Source organism: Canis lupus, chromosome 8, assembly GCF_048164855.1.
Source record: "Canis lupus baileyi chromosome 8, mCanLup2.hap1, whole genome shotgun sequence".
Lineage (NCBI taxonomy): Eukaryota > Metazoa > Chordata > Mammalia > Carnivora > Canidae > Canis > Canis lupus.
The window spans coordinates 21061588-21080469 of NC_132845.1; the positions used below are offsets into that span (position 1 = coordinate 21061588).

General features: G+C 40.8%; 1 long non-coding RNA gene and 1 pseudogene across 8 annotated transcripts in view; one reads left to right on the forward strand and one right to left on the reverse strand.

Moving 5' to 3' along the window:
* Window positions 1–18882, reverse strand: part of LOC140637960 (uncharacterized) — a 52240-nt gene that overhangs the window by 32537 nt on the left and 821 nt on the right. For 5 of the 8 annotated variants that reach the window (XR_012035080.1, XR_012035079.1, XR_012035076.1 and 2 more), the window contains exons 2-4: window positions 18804–18858; window positions 16880–16920; window positions 14853–14914 (exon numbers count right to left, since the gene is read on the reverse strand). This is a non-coding gene — a long non-coding RNA (uncharacterized lncRNA). Of the gene's footprint in view, window positions 1–7827; window positions 7930–10296; window positions 10395–14852; window positions 14915–14973; window positions 16005–16879; window positions 16921–18803; window positions 18859–18882 lie in introns of those variants that run through there. The other 3 variants (XR_012035077.1, XR_012035082.1, XR_012035075.1) reach the window with 3 other exon arrangements.
* Window positions 3245–3738, forward strand: LOC140637959 (cilia- and flagella-associated protein 276-like; annotated as a pseudogene).

An 18882-nucleotide genomic window follows, 5' to 3' on the forward strand; every position in this document is an offset into this window, starting at 1 on the left:
CTCTAGCAGCTGGCTGAGTGAATGATGGTTGTTTCTGGGCTCAAACTTTACTCTGTAAGCCTAGAAGCTAGGCAAGGGAGGCTTCCAAGAAAGGAAACGATCTCTTTTTGGCCTGCAACTCCACATTTAGGTTGGAAATTCCTGGTGTGGCCTCTGACCACCCACAGCCCAACCCCCACAGCCAGCAGCCTTGTACCAGTCCACCACGTCATGCTGGAGTCACAACTTGTATCTTCCCCAAGACAACCTGACCCCAGAGATCTGTGTGGACTCACCATACCTAGATGTTACATCTTGTAGACTTAAGTCACTGTTCAAAATGTAAAACTTCAGACAGCCCAGGTGGCTCAGTGGTTTAGCGCTGCCTTCAGCCCAGAGCGTGATCCTGGAGACCTGGGATCGAGTCTCATGTCTGGCTCCCTGCATGGAGCCTGTTTCTCCCTCTGCCTGTGCCTCTGTCTCTCTCATGAATACATAAATAAAATCTTTTTAAAAATTATTGGCTTATTCATTATGTAGTGATACTTTTTCTTTCTTTTTTTTTTTTTTTTTTTTTTAGAGAGGAAGGGAGAGAAAGAGAGTGTGTGAGCAGGGGCAGTGGGCAGAGGAAAAAGGAAACAGAGAGTCTTAAGCAGGTTCCACATCCAGCACAGAGTTCAACACAAGACTCAATCTCACAACCCTCAGATCATGACCTGAACCAAAAACAAGAGTAGAATGCTTAACTGACAGAGCCACCCAGGTGCCCCACAAATAAGGCATTTTCTGACATAGCCTCCCAACCATCTAGCCTTTCTAAGATCACTAATCCCTTGATCCCTCCTCTTTCTACCGGTCCATGTCCCCCAGACAGCCATCTTTTCTTTCCAACCAAACTTAAACTGTTCTCTTAACCACACCCTCCATGCCTATTCTTCTGCTGTCCCCCAATCCTCTGCGCCATGCTCCATTCAACTTCTGCTTTCTGCAGTAGCAGCTGAGAGCTACAAATGAAAGCACATGCCCCCACGTCCCCACAAATATACCTGCATCAGAGACTGCTGGTTGCCAATCCCAATATCCCAATCCCAATACGTCTGTTATCACCATTTTGGAATCCTGATTTGGAATAAAAATCCTTATAATCTTTAGAATTTTGATTTTGAGGGATGCCTGGGTGGCTCAGCAGTTGAGCATCTGCCTTCTGCTCAGGGTGTGATCCCGGGGTCTGAGATCAAGTCCCACATTGGGCTCCTTGGGGAGAGCCTGCTTCTCCCTCTGCCTGTCTCTGCTTGTCTCTGTGTGTCTCTCATGAAAAAATAAATAAAATATTAAAAAAATTCTTTTGATCTTGAATAAAAGTATTTCCTAGCATCCCTTGGAGCTAGACACGACAGTATAATTCAGTTCTGGTCAACAAGGTGAGTAGAATTACTGTGTGGCAGCATTTGGGAAACTTCCTATGATGTATCTATGATGAGCCCTTTGTCTCTTCCTCCCCTTGCTCCATCCTCCTACTGGAACATGGATGTGATGCCTGGAGTTCATCTTAGACCATAATAATGAGAGCTACAACTAAAGGATAGCAGAATATAGCTAGTAGTCTGGGACTATAGAGCCTGAATTGCCTACAATAGACTTCTTTCTTTATGTAAGAGAGAAATAAACATTATTCCATGTACTCCATTATTTTTTGTTCCTGTTACTCACAGTTGCTCATAGTGGAACAGACTCCTATTGACACAATGCCCTGAACACACAATCAATTCTTCTTCTTGTGCTTGATCTTTTTTTTTTTTTTAAGATTTTATTTAGTCATGAGAGACACACACAGAGGGAGACACAGGCAGAGGAGAACCAGGCTCCCTGAGGGGAACCTGATGTGGCACTTGAACCCAGTACTCCAGGATCACACCCTGAGCCAAAGGCAGATGCTCAACTGCTGAGCCACTCAGGCGCCCCCTTACTTTCCTAATACCCTCAGGCTCCAGGCCAACCCACTCCTGTCCCCACAGACCCCAACACATTCAATTCCCACCCATTACCCAATCTCACCATGTGACCTTACACTCTTTGGTAAGGTGGCTGACTAAAAGATAAATATCTAAAAAAAATTCTGGGTGGTCCCTGGGTGGCTCCGAGGTTTAGCGCCTGCCTTCAGCCTGGGGCATGGTCCTGGAGTCCCCGATCAAGTCCCACATCAGGCTCCAAAACATGGAGCCTGCTTCTCCCTCGCCTGTGTCTCTGCCTTTCTTCCTCTCTGCCTTTCATGAATAAATAAATCTTAAAAAAATTTTTTTTTAATTTAAAAAATTCTAACTTTATTCTACTGACAAGCATTAGCAAAGGAAATGAGTAAAGTATTATATTTAAGCATCCAAAATCATAACACATTTAGAGATCTATTTGTAAGAAAGACACAGGGGCATCTGGTTGGCTCAGTGGTTGAACATCTGCTTTTGACTCAGGTCATGATCGCAGGGTCCTGGGATCAAGCCCCCACATCGGGCTTCCCACTGGGAGTCTGCTTCTCCCTCTGCCTATGTCTCTGCCTCTCTGTGTGTCTCTCATAAATAATTAAAATCTTTAAAAAAAAATAAGAAAGACACAGGCTTAAATGAAATAAATGTACTGGAATATACAAGATCTTGAGAGTGGAAAGTTATGCTATGTTCTTGGGGGAAAAGACCTACTAATTTAAAAAGTAAGCCTCCTCAAATTAGTATGTACATTGAATTAGTTCCAGTTAGAATCCAAGCAATATTTTTAATGAAATTTCATAAAATTATCTTCAAATTCATATGAAAAATAAATGGCTGAAAATAGCAAAGAAAATCATAAAAAGAACAGAGTCTTGCCTTAACATAAGGTCAAACAGAAATGGAAAATTGGTAAAACAAAATAGAAAATCCATACTTATGGATTTTTATGACCAACAGCCATATTTATGAAAAGTTAACACATGCTATATGTGAGTTTAATTTGGTGGGAAGAAAATGGACTATTTAATAAATGATGTTGGTACAACTGCTTATCCAGATGGGAAAAAATAAAGTGGACTCTAATCTTATATATTACACACATACAAAAAAATCCAAACAGATAAAAATATGAGAGCAAAACAGTGAAAAAAATATTGCAAGAAAACTTTAGAGACCATTCTATAAACTGATGATACGGGAGAACTTCCTAACAAAGACTGGAAAGTGGAGGCTCTAAACAAGATGAAAGACTCTCACACCAGCATCTCATTCTGCATTTTACCATGTCTTTCACCAGAGACCCTTTCCAGGGCCCTACATTGGATAATGATTCCTACTTGGGGAAAACTCTGGGCTTCCAAGAAACTACCATATAAGAACCCAACTCACTTTTCTCAGCAAAAGGAACCCTGGAGTAGTTCAGCTCAAATCAACTCCATGAGGTGATTTATTTTTTTGATCCTGAGATACCAAAGGATGACCTGGGTTTCTGCTTAGCAGCCTTGAACAACCACCACACAGGGACATTCAAGAACAAAGTGAGGTACTGTTACACCAGGAGACTATCCAGAATGCCCATGGAATCATCAAGACCCAATTCTCTAAAGTATTTTTACCCTTTCCTCTGCTATCTTCCATCAATTCCTGAGCTAACATCAGACACTGGACAAACTCTAAGAAAAAGTCTATCCACAGCATCCAGGGATCCATCGTGCCCCCTCACACCACAGCCACCAATGGAGGCTACTCCTGAAAGAATGATGATGGCTTCTTCTAACTAGTGTTGACAGACCCCTGGACTAATCACTCATAATGGAACATCCTGCCACCCACCTCAATTAAATAGATCTGTGCCAGATGAAAAAAAAAGATGAAAGATATATTTGACTATAAACCTTACAACTATCTTGGGACTTCTGGGTAGCTCAGTGGTTGAGCATCTGCCTTTGGCATGATCCTGGAGTCCTGGGATCGAGTCCCACATCGAGCTTCCTGCATGGAGCCTGCTTCTCCCTCTGCTTATGTCTCTGCCTCTCTCTGTGTGTGTCTCTCATGAATAAATAAATAAAATCTTAAAAAAAAAAAAAAAACCTTTACAACTTTCCTACCACAAAGGCCCCAGAGAGAATATATGGGAAAATATTTACAATACAAATTTTTTTTTAAAACGGTTTTTGCAAAGTTGTATGCAGTTACTCAAATTGAAATGTAATCTGGTGACTGAGATTTTAAAATGCCACAACAAATCCAGTTTTATTTATTTATTTATGATAGTCACAGAGAGAGAGAGAGAGAGAGAGAGAGAGGCAGAGACACAGGCAGAGGGAGAAGCAGGCTCCATGCACCGGGAGCCCGACGTGGGATTCGATCCCGGGTCTCCAGGATCGCGCCCTGGGCCAAAGGCAGGCGCCAAACCGCTGCGCCACCCAGGGATCCCTACAATACAAATTTTAAAAGTTAATTTTTATTAAAAAGTAGGTAAACATGATCCATAGAGTATATTAAAATGACCCCAAAGATCATGTGTGTATGTGTATGTGTATGTTTGTGTGTGTGTGTATGCAAAGATTTTCTTGGAGCTCCAAAAGGTCCTCCATGAATAGCCTCCCTCTTTCTTGTCCAAGACCCTGAAAAAAATGTAAAGAGTAAATACGGAAGCCAAAATATTCTATTTTTAATGACTGAGGCTAAGTTCCCCAGCCGGTATTCTCACCAGACTATCACCCCTTTAAGCCTCTCCTCTATTATTTTTTAATAATAAATTTATTTTTTATTGGTGTTCAATTTGCCAACATACAGAATAACACCCAGTGCTCATCCCGTCAAGTGCCCCCCTCAGTGCCCATCACCCACTTACCCCCACCGCCCGCCCTCCTCCCCTCCCACCACCGCTAGTTCATTTCCCAGAGTTAGGAGTCTTTATGTTCTGTCTCCCTTTCTGATATTTCCCACACATTTCTTCTCCCTTCCCTTATATTCCCTTTCACTATTATTTATATTCCCCAAATGAATGAGAACATATAATGTTTGTCCTCCGATTGACTTACTTCACTCAGCATAATACCCTCCAGTTCCATCCACGTTGAAGCAAATAGTGGGTATTTGTCATTTCTAATGGCTGAGTAATATTCCATTGTATACATAAACCACATCTTCTTTATCCATTCATCTTTCGATGGACACCAAGGCTCCTTCCACAGTTTGGCTATTGTTGACATTGCCGCTATAAACATCAGGGTGCAGGTGTCCCGGCGTTTCATTGCATCTGTATCTTTGGGGTAAATCCCCAACAGTACAATTACTGGGTCGTAGGGCAGGTCTATTTTTAACTCTTTGAGGAACCTCCACACAGTTTTCCAGAGTGGCTGCACCAGTTCACATTCCCACCAACAGTGTAAGAGGGTTCCCTTTTCTCCGCATCCTCTCCAACACTTGTGGTTTCCTGCCTTGTTAATTTTCCCCATTCTCACTGGTGTGAGGTGGTATCTCATTGTGATTTTGATTTTGATTTCCCTGATGGCAAGTGATGCAGAGCATTTTCTCATGTGCGTGTTGGCCATGTCTAGGTCTTCCTCTGTGAGATTTCTGCTCATGTCTTTTGCCCATTTCATGATTGGATTGTTTGTTTCTTTGGTGTTGAGTTTAAGAAGTTCTTTATAGATCTTGGAAACTAGCCCTTTATCTGATACGTCATTTGCGAATATCTTCTCCCATTCTGTAGGTTGTCTTTTAGTTTTGTTGACTGTATCTTTTGCTGTGCAAAAGTTTCTTATCTTGATGAAGTCCCAATAGTTCATTTTTGCTTTTGTTTCTTTTGCCTTCGTGCATGTATCTTGCAAGAAGTTACTGTGGCCGAGTTCAAAAAGGGTGTTGCCTGTGTTCTCCTCTAGGATTTTGATGGAATCTTGTCTCACATTTAGATCGTTCATCTGCCTCTCCTCTATTAAATTCTAGGTTGCTCACACCCATATCTATATCCTTCTTCGTTCCATCTCTAGAAAAGAAGGTGGCTTTTCTGGTAACTCCTGAGGCCTCTAGCTTCTCCTTGGTTCACTGTTTCTGAGTATACTCCCATACCTGAACTGATCATAGTTAATAAGTAGAATGAGAAATGATGACTGGCTTAAACAATCAGACCTTTGCCTGGAGCTAGAGAGAAGGGTGTCCATGATACAAGCTGGGAGGCTAACTATGGGGGAAGAATGAATTTCCCAAATGGGGAGTCTAAGAACTTCCTGCAAGAGAGAAAATGGAAGTGCAGAAGCCATTTGCAAAACCAGCAAATGCTCCCTACCCAGCCTTGGAGGGTCAGACAACAGGCAAGCTGATACCTAAAGAACAAAAAGGAATTAGCAGGGCATAGGAGAGGTGGAAGGCATTCCAGGCAGAGCAAATAGCATGTATAAAGCTCTGAGGATAACAGACACAGGACACAGGTAGAAACTGCTAGTATTTCAGTGTGCCTAAAGCAGAGACTCGCATCCTCACCCTCAAAGACCAAATAATACCTATGTAGTATCAGTAAACATTTATGGACTGAAGGACTAGCATCCCCTGTGAATCAGCCTCATCCCTGGATAAGCTTCTTACTTTAACAGTCCCTTAGCCTACCACTCCTGTTCTGCAGTGCCCTCCCCAACCTCAAGGAACCCACAACTACCAAAAAGCACCCAAAGCTTAGACATAAAGGGCTGGGTCCCAGCCTGCTGGGCCTCCAGAGATGTCTCTGCCCCACTACTAGATCCCAAAATGACACAGCAACTAGAGCAGACGGAGGGCTGGAGAGAAGGTAGAAAACTAAAGGGAGTCACAGCTACCTGAGGGAAATTTGGAGAAAGCTGGCTGAGTGAGACTTCCCAAAGCCTTTGCTAGCCTTCTACAGAAGCCTGGGAGACTAACTCCCTCCAGCATAAACCCTGGAGCCTTAACACCTCTTTCAAGGCAATTGGAGGTGAAAAGACCCACAGTGTCTGAAGATCTAGATGTTGGGTTTCTCACTCACCATCTCCCTAGAGGTTGAAGGCCTGTAGGTGTCCCTGTTCAGAAGCTCCCAGATACAAACCTTTCCAAACTACCCACGAAGGGTCTAGGGAAATGGCCGGTGTTAACCATACCATACCCACCTGATCACCAATGTGCAGAGTGTGTAAGAGCTTGGGCTCTGAACTCACACAGAACTAGGTTTGAACCTTGGCTCTGCTACTCACTGTGTGACCTTGGGCAAGGTACTTTACTCCTGATCCTCAATTTTCTTATTTGTAAAATGGGGATGGTAGTGTTGAGAAGATTAGATATAATAACATATATGAGATGTTAAATGTGAATATTCTTCATAAGTATTAGTTCCTTTCCTTCCCTTGATGCCACCAGGCTTCTTTCCCCTATCTTGGATCCTTTCTCTTGTTCTTCAGACCTTATCTTGTCTCCTATTCTTGCTGCAAACAGACTGCTAGGAAGCTTCATAGTCCTGTCTGCTTGGAATAACTGCTTCTCAACTCAAGGAAACTCAGGCAGTAATAACAGTTACAATCACTTAGTTATGTGAATTGAACACTGCCTGGTTTGATGGCAAGTTCGGGGAATATCAAGGAGAATAAGGCACAGACTGTTCCTCAAGGATCTCTACTCCAGTGGGAGAAAACAGCACAGAAGACCTTATAACAATACGGCACAATAACTTAGATGTAAAAGGGGACATGCCCACTGAGTTTGGGGGCATCAGGAGGAGATGACAGATGAGGTAAATCTTTTTTTAATTATTTTTTTTATTGGAGTTCAATTTGCCAACATATAGCACATTACCCAGTGCTCATCCCGGCAAGTGCCCCCCTCAGGGCCCGTCACCCATCACCCCAACCCCCCCTTCCCACCTCTCTTTCCACTACCCCTTGTTCATTTCCCAGAGTTAGGAATCTCTCACGTTCTGTCACCCAGATGAGGTAAGTCTTAAAGGATGAGTCGGTGTCAGCTGGAGGAAGAAAGATGAGGAAAAAGCAGAGGTGAAAGCATGAGCAAATTAAGGAAAGGACTTCGACCCTGGAATGTGCAAAGAAATGGGCAGTTCTGGGCTTGTGGAAAATAAAGTGGCACATAGCCTTTAGGAGATGCCCAATTAGGGATCCCTGGGTGGCGCAGCAGTTTGGCGCCTGCCTTTGGCCCAGGGCGCGATCCTGGAGACCCGGGATCGAATTCCACGTCGGGCTCCCGGTGCATGGAGCCTGCTTCTCCCTCTGCCTGTGTCTCTGCGCCTCTCTCTCTCTCTGTGACTATCATAAATAATATAAAAATTAAAAAAAAAAAAGGAGATGCCCAATTATGTTTGGATAAGGATTGAAAAGAGTCTGATGGGAAATATACCAAATTGTTTTACCTACCTTGAAGTTGGAAATATGGTAGATGGGACTCTTTCAGGTTTTTTTTTTCTTTCAGGTTTTTATATCTCACTACATCATTTCAAACTGTCACAAGTGTGTGTCAATTTTATAATTTAAAAGTATATTTTTGAACATGTAAAAACAGTTCATTTTGGCTACAATACATAGAACAACTTCAAGTGTGCCAAGTCGGAAGCAGAAAGACCAGTTATAAGGCTACTGCAGGTGATGAAGTTCTAAACCAGAGAAGTGACCATGGGGATGGGGAGAAGTAGTCAAGGGTGTCAAGACTGTAGAATTGTGTAAGTGGTGGTACCTTTACTGAGACAGAGGCCATGAAGGAAAACAGATAGTGAAAGATCAAGGAATTGAGGACTCAAAAGTGACCCTGACATGCCCATCAAGATCTCTAGGTTGGGGATCCCTGGGTGGCGCAGTGGTTTGGCGCCTGCCTTTGGCCCAGGGCGCGATCCTGGAGACCCGGGATCGAGTCCCACGTTGGGCTCCCGGCATGGAGCCTGCTTCTCCCTCTGCCTGTGTCTCTGCCTCTCTCTCTCTCTCTCTCTCTCTCTCTCTGTGACTATCATGAATAAAAAGTAAAATAAAATAAAAAGATCTCTAGATTTCCTGGGAAGTGTCACTCTGAATGACCCTAGGTGGGAGAGATAGGCAATGGAGCCTCCATCCTGCTCATGGCTGTATCTGAGCCAAGATTTACCCTTTGCTTTCTAGTTTCAGTGGTGCAGGACCCAAATCTTGTCACTATTCTCTCAGCCTGGTGGGGTAACGTGTTGAGTTCTAGAAAGTCTCCTCAAATGGAAAGGGTTATTATACACCACCAGTATAAGCAAACACCTGGGCATCCTGGGAAAGGATGCATCCTGGTGCAGCCCTAACTCTCTCTCTGACCCTGAGCAACCCACACTTCCTCAGTGGGCCTCAGTTTTCCCATCAGTAACTTAGAGGACCAGAGGGAATAATTTTTAAGGTTCCCTTCCAACTCTCACATTCCATGAGCCAATAAATTACATGAAGAGATAGATGCCTATCTAGCTTTGTCTGAGCAGGAAACATTTAAAAATCTGGTTTTCTGATGTAAAAAGCTTGCTCAAAGATCATAGGCTCTGTGTGAATTAGCCATGGGTAAAAAAAACTTAAGGCATGCCTGCATAACTCCCTCACTCTGCATCCAGGTACAGGACCTACAGTTAACTAGTTTTCAAACACAATGAAGAAAAAAAAATAAAAAAAATAAAAATAAAAAATAAAAAAAAAAACACAATGAAGAAAGGATATCACACTGAATAGATATGTGACTTCAGAGAAAGCTCTATTCTTTTTTTTTTTTTTTAAGATTTTATTTATTTATTCGTGAGAGACACAGAGAGAGAAGCAGAGACACAGGTAGAGGGAGAAGGGGCCCGATGTGAGATTCAACCCTGGGATCACACCCTGAGCCGAAGGCAGAAGCTCAACCACTGAGTCACCCAGGCATCCCAAGAGAAAGCTCTATTCTTAAGCCCTTCTTTGGTGCCACGGTACAAGACCAGCTTCAAATCTTCATTATGAGCTGTGTGACCTCGGGCAAGTTATCTAACTTTTCTGTATATTGGTTTTCTCTGACATTAAATAGGGATAATAATAGTACCTACTTCATAAAATTGATATGATTAAATGAGTTTTTATATATGAAGTACATAGAACAGTACCTGGCACATAAGAATCGTAACACACAGGGCACCTGGGTGCTCAGTCGGTTAGGTGTCTGCTCATGTCATGATCCCCAGGTCCTGGGATTGAGCCCATCTGGCTCCCTGCTCAATAGGAAGTCTACTTCTCTCTCCCTCTGCCACTCGCCCTGCTTATGCACTCGCTTTCTTGCTCTCTCCCTCTCAAATAATTTAAAAAAAAAAAAAAAGGAAATATAACACACATGAGTATTAAATAATACTAATACATACATATACACATATGCTGATTCACTCTTTGTCTCTGTCCTTCAGAATAGCAGTTCATCTTCCGCATACAGCCCTCAGACATTTCTGGGCACCTCTTCACACTAGCAAAATGGATAAAGAATTCTACCTAAAGTCTTTACACTGTATTATGTAAAGGAAGAGAAACACGTCTCTTCTAGGAGCTGTCAGAGACTAGAAAGTTTTTCTTTAAAAAAAAAAAAAAAAAAAGATTTCTTCTCCTTTGCTGTAATTGGGTAATGTGGCCAGTAAAGACCTACCCCTGCAGGTGGGATTAGGTCAGTCCCACCCAAACCCATGGCTCAAGAGGAAGGCAGTGGACAGATCCCCAAAGGAAGATCAGATTTGATTTGACAAAGGGATGAAGATATTCACTGTAAGTTTCTACTAGATGACAAGTACCAGGCTACACTCTGGGAATATAATCCTCAAAGTCACAAATCCTGTGCTCCAGGAGTTTACAGCCTAGAAAAAGGCCATTATAACACAGCACAAAGAGAGAAGCATGAACTTGATAGCACAGAGGAGGGTCACTTTACTTGGCCAGGCCAGAGGGCAAAAAGGCATAAGACAGTGAGTGGGAATGGAGGTTGTTATGGAGATTCCCAAAAGACATGAATCTTGAAAGAGAAGTAAAGCTTTATCAGGTGAAGAAAGGGAGAAGGAATTTCCCAGCACCGAGAACCAAATGATCAAAGGCAAAAAAATGCAAGTAGTTTAGAATGACTAACGTGTAAAGTACATGTAGGGATGGGGAGAGGAGGAAGAGTCAGGGAAGAGTGGGGAGATGTGAGATGGAAAGGCCAGGAGACCCCAACTCAGGTCAGATTTGTCTGAGATCTACATATCATTGGCATGAACTCAATAGTTGAAAACCTGAAGTAAGTTGAGAATAAGGAAAAGATCACGCAGAACAAAAAGAAACAGGAGAGAGCCTGAAAATGTGTTACCAAAGAGGTAGAAGTCTTTAATAGGAAAATATAGAATGCCAGTTGTTGCAGAGATTAGGCAGGATAGGGTCTGAGAAGACAGTGATTAGTAACTGATGTTGACCTTGACCTCTGACAGAGCAGCTTACAGTGGTGGACAAGCCAGGATTGCTTAGAAATCAGTAACCAGGAGATAAAAGTTGAAGTGATGACAGTTGCCTATTCTATCAAAGTGTTTATATTTTACAATAAAATATGTTTCCAAAAACTTAAAATATACATCCAGGAACTTCCCTGCAGAAATTTGTACTAAAGAAATAATTAGGACTATGTACAAAGATTTATTTACAAAGGTTATACTGTTATGTTAATTATAGCAAATAACTGGAAATAATCTTATGATTATGATTTAAAATGACTAACTAAATGACAGTGCATCCATACAATGGATGTATTTATTTAAAGATGTATTTATTTTATTTTAGAGAGAAAGAGCAGGGAGTAGGGGCAGAGGGAAAGGGAATCTTCAGCAGACTCTGCTCTAAGCGCAGAGCCCCACATGGGGCTCAATCTCACAACCCTGGGATCATGACCTGAGCCAAACCAAGAGTCTGACCCAGGTACTCCCATACAATGGAAATTTTAATGCAATGATTCAAAATCATGCTGGAGAAAAATATTGACACGGGAAAAGCGTCAAGTTACAGAAGAGAACATCCAGAATGCCCTTTAAGTCTAAGTTAATCTCAAAGTCTTAAAATAGATTGGAAGGATATAATACAAAATGTTAACATTCGTGGTTACCCCTAGAAGCAGGATTATGGGGGTCTTGCCTAAAGTGTAATACAGTGTAAAGACCTAAAGTCTTTACACTGTATTATGTAAAGGAAGAGAAACACATCTCTTCTAGGAGCTGTCAGAGACTAGAAAGTCTGAAACATGTTTGATTATTTGTACTTCCCAATTTTCTACTACTATATTACTTTTGGAATTAAAAAAAAAATTAAGAGCTTGCCAGTAATGAAAAAAGAACACAATCAACTTCAAGACAAATATGGTTAAAGAAGACACGAGTTTGTTTATGTGTGAAGGGAAAAGAGGAGCAAAGACTGAAGTTAGGAGAGGGAGTTAATGAAAGAGCCAGGCTCTCAGAGATAAAGGAGATCCTGGGGATGAGGTGAAGATGGCAGAGGACTGAAAAGCAGTGGGAAGGAGACCTGATCATGGATGCATGATCACCTGCCATTCAGCATGTGGAGAACAGGGAGATTAAAGGGATGGAGGAGAGTGGAAAAGGTTTACAACAGCTGCTGTGGGGAATTAGGAAGTCAATTAACAATAAGTGAAGGGATTTTAGAGAGGCTCCAAGGGAGGGCCCAGCTGTCTCTGAGGAGCAGGACTTGATCCCACTGCCAGTTAATATATTAGCGGCAACCAAAAAAAAAAAGTGCAGCCTGGATCCAAATAATTATTGTCCAAATAATATCCAGAACCTGTGACTCAGAATAACTGCAACACTAAAGACTTTATTAATGTATTAACTCATTTAAGCCCTGCTTTTCTAGTTTGGTCTCAGGCAATCATACATCTTCACTGTAATCATTATTTTAAAAGATAAAAGAGGTGAGAACAGGTAGTAAAATGAAAAAGGATTTAGGGAAATGACTTTATCAGCCAAAATGATGAGTGTTAAAATGTCACTAATATATTGGAGCATAATACATAGCCAGCTGTTTCCAGGTGCTTGCTTCTTCATTCCCTAGATGAGTGTCTACAGAAGTCTTCCTAGCGTCTGATCATAAACAGTCTCTTTGCTTCAGCCTTGCAGGTAGGTAATTATAAAGTATTCCTGTCTCATAAATAAATGGTATCAGACTTTCCTATCTGATCAGTATAATCATTATAAATTACCTTAAAGTGGAAGTATCAGGAAATTCAAGATTGTTAGAACAAAGCAAAATCGTTTGTGCTTACTGAAATCACTTCCTGGACTGAGGGAAAGCAGCTACCATCTGTTAAAAATCTTCTTTGATAGCCCTTTATTTTCACTATTCTCATTTAATCCTCCTGATAATTCTGCAGGGTAGATATAGTTTTCTTCATTTTACAAACAACAGAAGAAGCTCAGAGATGATAAAACAGTGAAAATGATAGCACTAACCTCCTAAGGGTAATTTGAGTATTAAATGAGATAATACATGTGAAGCATTTAAGAAAGAGCAGCACAGGGTACTCTCCTCATAAACATTAACGACAATAATGTCTATTGGCCATAAATAATATTCCAGGATTTATGCTATTGTTTGATAAAATAAGGTGGTCTTATCCACTATTTCCATTTCACAACAAATTAAACAGGTTTAGCCAAGGTTCCAGCAAGCTCTCTATAGTCAATATTTCAACTATCACTTTCACCAGGCTCTGCTGGCTACCATGCATCTGCACTAGATTCAAGTTCTTATATCTTTCCTATGTTCCCAGTCAAATAACTTTACAATCCCTTGAACACAAACCAGCAAGGGTGACGAGAACCCAGAGAAGCAGCCTAGGTTCCGACAGGAATAAGCATGGAATCTAAAAAGCACTAAAGCATAAAAACATAGAGAAAGGAAAGTCTCTTCAACAAATGGTGCTGGGAAAACTGGCTATGCACATGCAAAAGACTGAAATTGGACTTTTACCTTACACCATATACAAAAATTAACTCAAAATGGATCAAAGACCTAAATGTGAAACTTAAAACTATAAAATTCTTAGAAGAAAGTTTAGGGAAAAGCTTCATGACGCTGGATTTGGCAATGAGTTCTTGGATATGACACCAAAAGCACAAACAACAAAAGAAAAAATAAACCAGACTTTTTCAAAATTAAAACCTTTTGCGCATTAAAGGACACTATCAATAGAAAGGCACATTGCTCTACAAAATGGAAGAAAATATCTGCAAATCAAATATATGATAAGGGATTGATACTGAGAACGTATAAAACCTCTTACAACTCAACAACAAAAATAACTGAGTTGAAAAGCCGGCAAAGGATTTGATTAGCTCTTTCTCCAAAGAACACAAACAATAGCCAATAGGCCCCTGAAAAGGTGCTCAATGTCACTAATCACTGGGGAAATGCAAATCAAAACCACAATGACATGCCACTTCACACCCATTAGAATAAAGATTATATTTTTTAAATGATAAATAACAAGTGCTGGCAAAGATGCAGAGAAATTGGAACTTTTGTGCACTCCTAATAGGAATTTAAAATGGTGTTGCTGCTGTGGAAAACAGTACGGTAGGACTCAAGTAATTAAGCATAGAATTAGCATATGAACCAGCAATGCCACTTCTGGACATATATCCAAAAGAATTGAAATCAGGAACAGATATTTATACACCAGTATTCATAACAGCATTATTCACTATAACCAAAAGGTAGAAATTACCCAAATGTCCATCAATGAATAAATAAAATGTGGTACGAATTTACAATGTACTATTATTCTGCTCTAAAACAATGAAATTCTTATACATGCTACAACATGGCTGAACCTTAAAAATATAATACTAAGTAAAATAAGCCAAAAACAAAAGGATTAATATTGTATGATTCCACTTACATGAGGTAATAACTAGAGTAGTGAAATCCAGAGATAGCAAGTAGAATAGTGGTTACCAGGAGCTGGGGGAGAGAATATTGGGGGAATTATTGTTGACTGAAATTGAATTTGGTTTGGGATTAAAAACTTCTGGAGATGGATTAGTCATGATAGGTGCACAATAATGTGAATGTACTTAATGCCACTGAATTGTATATCTTAAAAATGTTTAAAATAACATTTTATATTACATAAGTTTTACCACAATCTACTAAAAAAGTACTGCACATAGAAAAAAGATGGGAGGGGCATGTGGGTGGCTCAGTGAGTTAAGTATCTGCCTTCAGCTGAGGCCATGGTCCCAAAGTCCTGGGATGGACCCCCACTTTCGGCTACCTGCTCAGTGGGGAGTCTGCTTGTCCCTCTCTCTCCCTGTATGCCTCCCCCTGCTCGTGCTCTCCCTCTCTCTCAAATAAATTAATTTTTTAAAATCTTAAAAACAAAAAAAAAAAGATGGGAAAGAAATAAATTTAAATGTTCACGGTGGTTATCTTTAGGGTATAAGATTACAGGTTCTGTTTTCTTCTTTACACTTATTATTTTCCATATTTTCTTCAATAACCTTTTGAAATGAGAAAAAAGTTTTTTTTTTTAATGATTTTATTTATGAGAGACACAGAGAGAGAGAGAGAAGCACAGAGACACAGGCAGAGGGAGAAGCAGGCTCCATGCAGGGAGCCCAACATGGGACTTGATCCCGAGACTCCAGGATCAGGCCCTGGGCTGAAGGCGGCACTAAACCACTGAGCCACCAGGGCTGCCCAGAAAAAAGTATTTCTTTAAACCGCTGTACTGCCACTGGGATAATTTTTTAAATTATAACAATTTTTTTCAGAGCAAATAATGGAGTTTATCTTAATACTATACAGAAAGGTATTCTATCAACCTAACAAGGAGGTAAACTGAGGCAAGGTCAAATTATCAGAAATTTGAGTTTATTTGGGCATAGCAGAGGAACTTCAATTTGAGAAACATGCAGTAAACAAGCTATAGGTGAGTCGTTTGAGGGTTTGAGGCAGGCTGTATTTATGAATAAGGACTGCAAAGAGGGAGAAGGCCAATCCGGGAGATTCTTGGTGGATGTTCACTGGTCAGGAGATAAGTCTCAATCGTCTGTAAATCAGGCATTTACAAATAATCAGTCTCTCCATTAAATTCCATTCTTCTGAGGGAGCATGCATGAGCATCCATTTCATATCCTCCAGTTCAAGTTTAGATTGAAATCTTCTCACAACTTCATTAATTTATTATTTTTTTGGCCATTTCCTTATTGATGCATATCTAAATTGCCTACAATTTTTTTGCAATTACAAAAATGAAATAAAATCCCTTGAATATTTATCCTGGTACATTCCTGTAACTATTTCTGATGGAAAAAATGCCTAAAAGTGAAATTGCTGGATCGTGTCATGTACTTTTAATTTATGCTACTTAATCATACTTTCTAATCCATGTGGGCCAAACTAAATGTTTCTCAGAACAAGGTATAAACACACAGGAGGGGTATTTTACTTTCAATAGATACAAAACTAAAAGAAGGAACTTTGTGTCTTTTCAGGAAGCCCACAAAACTAGAAATGAGTGGGTCAGGAATGTTTGGTGGAGGCAGGACAGACTGAGAGATTTTACCTTATGTTCTTCACTCACCTTTTTACCTCCTTATTTAGACAATAGAAAATCATTTCGGATAACTGTCTATGGCTGTGCCAACAAAAAGAAGGGAAGACATTCCCATAGAAGGGGTTGCCCAGCAACAGAACTTGGATCTCCTGACATAGCTTCCCACACTGGAACTGTTCAAGCTCAGGTGGAATGGTCCACAAGAGAAGCCACACAGTGTGCTAGTTACAAAAGCACAGTCCCTGGAGTCAGGATGCCTGGATTTGAATCCTGGTTCTGATTCTTAGCAGGGAGATCTTGGGCGAGTTAATTAGCCTTCTGTGCCTCAATTTATTCATTAGTAAAATAGGAATAATAACAGTACCTACCTTACAGATCGTTATGCATCACTCTTCATGTTTAAAAATATCTTTCAAAAGAAACACAGAGGAAGTTAGCTTTCTAAGATTATATACCTTGTAGCAGTTAAAAAAAAAATTCCCCACAGAAGTTAAATCCAAAAATGATGCTGGGAGAGGGAAGAAGACCTAAGGATAAGACACTGATCAAGATTTTTGGCTTTTAATCTCCAGCACTAGGAGCACCATCATAACAAGGAGACTAATAAAACATAGGAATCAAAGGGAATATTATGAGAGAATTCAAAGTACTTTTAGGAGAGTCTCTGGAGGGAAGTAGAAAGGCATGCATCATATCCCACCAAGGTGAAGTGAAAAGAAAACCGGATGGCAATCAGGTACTGGGGTTTTAGTCCTAAATCTGAGACTGCCACCTTGGCCAACTGACTTCACCTGTTTGAGCCTCATTTTCCTTAAAACAAAATCATCTCTGCACTTTCCTCTCATCAGCTCTCAAGATCTGTGATTCTAGCAATCAGTACTCAAGTTGAAGAGATTTGATGGTCAAAGCCCTCACACTGAGACAAATGAGTCTGTAGAATGCAAAACCCCTCCATCAAGAATGCAAATCAAGAGAACCCTAGAGAGCTGGGATGTAGAATTGGGTGCATATTGAGGACCCTCTTCTGTAGGGAACAATTTGGCTTAGTTGCCTTTTTCAAAATCATAAAACCACAGACTGCCAGGCCTGGAAAGTACCCAGTCTCATCCTCTCATTCTACAGTTAAGAGCCTCAGAAAAGCTAAGTTACTTGGCCAAGGTCACCCAGCAAGATATAACAGACTATAAACATCAACCCTCTTGATAAATCAGAGTTTTTCCCACTATATCTGCTGTCTGGAAATGTGGGAGCTCAGGGCCTAGGACACAGCAAGTGATCACTTACATTTGGTTTTTACTTGAACGCATCCTGGACATAAGCGTGGCTGAGGGCTAGGGTAAGCAAAGGAGACACTAGTGCCAGGCGCAAAATGAAGGAAGAGGGATCAAAAAGTCTCAGTATTCAAAACAGTATTTTTTTTTCAAGATTGTATTTATTTATTCATGAGAGATACCAGGAGCCCCACACAGGACTTGATCCCAGGACCCCAGGATCATGCCCCAAGCCAAAGGCTGACATTTAACCACTGAGCCACCCAGGCATCCTTCAAAACAGTATTTTAATGCACTATTTAAAAATTTTAAAAATATACAAAATATAAAAACTTTAAAGACAGGGCAGCCCGGGTGGCTCAGTGGTTTAGCGCTGCCTTCAACCCAGAGCCTGATCCTGGAGACCCAGGATCGAGTCCCACGTCAGGCTCCCTGCATGGAGCCTGCTTCTCCCTCTGCCTGTGTCTCTGCCTCTCTCTCTCTCTCTCTGTGTTTCTCATGAATAAATAAAATATTAAAAAAAAAAAACTTTAAAGACAGAATCTGAACTTGCATTGGTACAGCCTTAACTTCTCCATCTTGTTCTAATCCTGGACCCATTTCCAATAATTTTTTTTATAAAAAAAAGGTTGACAAGCCACAAGTTTGAAGATTTGATTGTTCAAAATATTGCATTAAAACATTATTTATCTTGATTTCTGAACTTTTTGATGTCCCCTTAAATTTTGTGCCCAAAACGAGTGCCTCACTTTTTTCACCCTAGTCCTGCCTGACAAGGAATGTCAGGTGCATGCCCTGAGGGCATGCTGTAGCTAAAATTCAAGGTTTCCTAACCTTGGGTCCCTGGCTCCTCCACTGTAGTCTGCAGATGGGTTCTGGAGATTCATGAATCTCCTCAGATTATAGGCAAAATACTGTGTTCACAAATCTTTTCCTGGGAAAACAGTTTTTAATTTTTAGTCTCCAAACGACTCCTAAAAGGTTAAGAACCCTGCCACAGAACGGAGCAAAACCACCTCACCTGCCATTTTCCTGTCTTCATCCCTCTTTATTATTCTTCCTCATAAAATGTGCATCTATAAGAAAAAAATTAATATATT